At 37.5% G+C, this 4,006-nt stretch overlaps 1 long non-coding RNA gene across 1 annotated transcript; it reads left to right on the forward strand.

Moving 5' to 3' along the window:
* The first annotated feature begins 210 nt into the window (after positions 1-210).
* On the forward strand, positions 211-2,697 carry LOC134822604 (uncharacterized). The gene is made up of 3 exons (XR_010161209.1): positions 211-276; positions 586-657; positions 2,594-2,697. It is a non-coding gene; the product is annotated as an uncharacterized LOC134822604 (long non-coding RNA).
* The last annotated feature ends 1,309 nt before the right edge of the window (positions 2,698-4,006 follow it).

The following is a 4,006-nucleotide window of genomic DNA, read 5'->3' on the forward strand; positions in this document are numbered from 1 at the left end:
TTGATCATTGCATCCTCTTGTATCTGATAAGAACGCTATGCCTATTTTGATACGGATTCTATAACAATTAATTTCATTGACACTGTATCGCAGGCACAATCCTCACCTATGCACGGATCCTGGTGCTAGCTGTTCGACTCAAGAAGTTAGTCTTCCACTAACAGTACACGATAGTTTTCCACAAGACCAGAGCCCGAAGAAAACAGATAAAAACACTGAGGGAGACCTAAATGCAACATTCGGAAAGCTTGCAGATCTTAGGAGCATGATCTATAAGTTCGTTTTTATTACGCTATAGTTTAGATATCTTGTATTAAGTTGAAAAGGTGTTATTCGAGTGTTATAAAAAATGTCGATGGTTAGGCTCCTAAATTGAAAGGACAGATAGGTAGATAGGGTAAAAGGTAGAAGTATTAGGTGACCTAGAATAACATCTGGAAATCCAAACTTTCAAGAAACCTTAAAATAATATTGTTCAAAGCGGCTTGCAAATCATTACTAGTGTGCGAATCACAAACCTGATGAACAATACCGTGACACAACAAAATTTGCGACCATCTGTATATTTACTCATAATTTTTTCAGTGTTGCTCCTGAAAATAGACGTGAGATGAGAGACCTTGTCTCAAGTGTTATTGATGGGATGCTTCTTCCACGGTAAGTAAAATAAACTAAATAACAAAAGTAGATAGATAAAGTGAATATTTAACAAGTTAACACTTTAACACAAAGGTTAATTGATAAAATTAACAATCACCATGTAAACATGCGGGGTCATGAAAGCCCTGAACAAACCCCTCCTTCATGAAGAGCTAGCTAAAGTGTTCAACGAGTCTTTCGAGAAAAACATTCACATTGAAGCAATAGGAGCAGGCATCCTTACACCACTGGCTAAGCCTGGTAAAACTCGCGGCCCAGTTAAGTCGATATGACCATTGACCATGCTGAATGTTCTAGAAAGATCCTGTCACTGATAGTGCTAAACAGAATAGAGAGAGCTGTGGACAACTTCACCGGACCGTTCCAAGCTGCCTACAAAGCTGGCAAGAGCTGTGCCGACCTAGTTTGGGCACAGAGCATGCTCATATCTGTAGTAATGAAGAAGGAGTTTGAATGGAACAAAGTGAGTATTGACATGTCAGCTGCCTTCAATACCATCTGCAGAGGTACAACAATCAGACTACTAGAAGCTGCAGGATGCTCCAGAGACGACCTGAGGCTTGTACAATACCTCATGGCTAACACCACTCTAGTAGTCAGAGTGTGTTCTACTGACTCAGAGATGTTCTCTTTCAACATAGGAGCCTCCCAAGGAGACAGCACAGCTGGTAAATTGTTTACCCTCAATCTAGCTGGAGCTGTAGTGCACATAAGAGCAGTCCTCCCCTCAAGACCCAACCCTCCGATAGCCGATAACCACATGCCTCTTGAGTCCGGCTATTCAGACGATGTAAAGAAGATTGGTGAAGATATGGAGGAGTTACAGGATATATTTTAGATCTCCAAGAACATTCTCAGTGAATGGAGTCTCTTTGTCAATGACACAAAGACAAAGTTTACCAGAGTGTATTTAGAAGAAGTTGGTGCCTGCGACGAGTGGGATAATGAGCTAAGAGGAAAAGAGGAGTGGAGAAACGAGACGCTTCTTGGTACTAAGCTTGGATCAGAGCAGGATATTACTAATAGAATAAATAAAGCTAACACCGCCTTCTGGTCATTTGACAAGCTGTGGTGCCAGGGATCAGAGAGGAGTCAGATAACTGAGAAGAGAAAGATCAAACTCTACGACTCACTAGTAGTATCAGTGCTCCTGTACAACTGCTGCTGCTGGGCCGTACCTCAGCATGTTCTAGAGTCTGTAGATGTTTTTCAGAGGAAGCACCTCAAGCGCATCCTACACATCTATTGGCCTAGCTCAATATCTAACAAGGCCCTCTACGCTCGTACCCAGACCAGGCCCCTTTCCGAGAGAGTGGAAAAGGCACGGTGGACAATGCTAGGTCATGTTCTACGCAGTGACAACGACACGCCTGCCTACCAGTCTCTGTTATTTGCTACACTAGGATGTCAAACGCTAAAGGGACGAGTGGGTAGACATAGGACTAATTTGTATGATATTATTGTGAAAAAGGACCTATTTAAGAGACAAATTTATTTGAAAAACGAAGATGATTTTACCAACTTAGTGAACTTAGCAAGAGATAGAGTAGGATGGAGGAGTTTATTTACTTTGAGACATATTGAACAAATGAGTCTTCGTAAGCGTAAATAGGCCAGCACTTTGCTGAGCCTCTTTAGTCTTTAGGTGCTCTTTTGTTTATAGATGTTATTATATATGTAAACATGTAAACGAACAATTTATGAATTTGTGAAAAGGTGAAATTGTGAAAATCAGGTCTTTACGTGTCAACTGTCATGTGATACAGTTTCTATGTGAAGCTGAAAAATATTATTTGTATTTTATAGCTGGACAATGACCGTTGCTAATGACCGCTGCTAATGTTATGTATATGTTACTATCTTGCTGTTCAAATATGTGTATTGCAATGAACATATATTTTTTCGACGATGTATCAAAACATTTAACATTCAGGCTTTCGGAGATGACAAAGATTGACATGACGGTAACAGCAACTCGGGACGATTTGTCACTGTTGTCAACGACTTCTCGGGCAGAAAAGCGGACGGACTTCGCAGATTCGCTCCCAAAGCGAGCAAAAAAAGCGAAAGAAGTTTCCCGAAAGGAAACTAAATTATGGTTTCGGATCAGACTCTGATTTCGAGAATGATGTATGATTTGGTCGAATTTTATCAATTTAAATCTGATTTTTGTTTTATTTTATTGCATCATTTATTGCTTGATTAATTTTTTCTTTTTTACAAAACAAGTTGTTTTCATTTTAATACAGTATAATGAATGAAACCATCTCCTCTTGATTCCCTGTTCTACGTAACACTTATTATGAGTCTCCGATCGCTTAAAAGAGGAAAAATGTATCTGTTCATTGTTCAAGTAGGTCATTAAAATGGATTAGTTGCTTACCCAAATATTATATTCAGAAAAACAGCAAGCGAGCATTATTGGGATTGTTGTTAAAGCAACCTCAAACAAATTGATAGATTATTAATACACAAATGCTGTATGCTATTGAGACTACACTTACAGCGAACCACGCTGATAGTATGCTATAATTTCAAATAATACTGGATATAGTGAACTGTATTTCCCAATAATACTGGAGATAAGTGTACTGTATTTTCCAATAATACTGGAGATAAGTGTACTGTATTTTCCAATAATACTGTCGATAAGTGTACTGTATTTTCCATTAATACTGGAGATTAGTGTACTATATTTTCCAATAATACTGGAGATAAATGTACTGTATTTTCCAATAATACTAGAGATAAGTGCACTGTATTTTCCAATAATACTGGAGATAAATGTACTGTATTTTCCAATAATACTAGAGATAAGTGTACTGTATTTTCCTATAATACTGGAGATAAGTGTACTGTATTTCCAATAATACTGGAGATAAGTGTACTGTATTTTCCAATAATACTGGAGATAAGTGTACTGTATTTCCCAATAATACTGGAGATAAGTGTACTGTATTTTCCATTAATACTGGGGATAAGTGTACTGTATTTTCCATTAATACTGGAGGAAGTGTACTGTATTTTCCAATAATACTAGAGATAAGTGTACTGTATTTTCCAATAATACTAGAGATAAGTGTACTGTATTTTCCAATAATACTAGAGATAGGTGTACTGTATTTTCCAATAATACTGGAGATTAGCGTACTGTATTTTCCAATAATACCGGAGATAAGTGTACTGTATTTTCCAATAATACTGGAGATAAGTGTACTGTATTTTCCAATATTACTGGAGATTAGCGTACTGTATTTTCCAATAATACTGGAGATAAGTGTACTGTATTTTCCAATAATACTAGAGATAAGTGTACTGTATTTTCCAATATTACTGGAGATAAGTG

The sequence above is a fragment of the Bolinopsis microptera genome, chromosome 11 (assembly GCF_026151205.1).
Source record: "Bolinopsis microptera isolate Bmic1 chromosome 11, MBARI_Bmic_1.0, whole genome shotgun sequence".
Taxonomy (NCBI): Eukaryota; Metazoa; Ctenophora; class Tentaculata; order Lobata; family Bolinopsidae; genus Bolinopsis; species Bolinopsis microptera.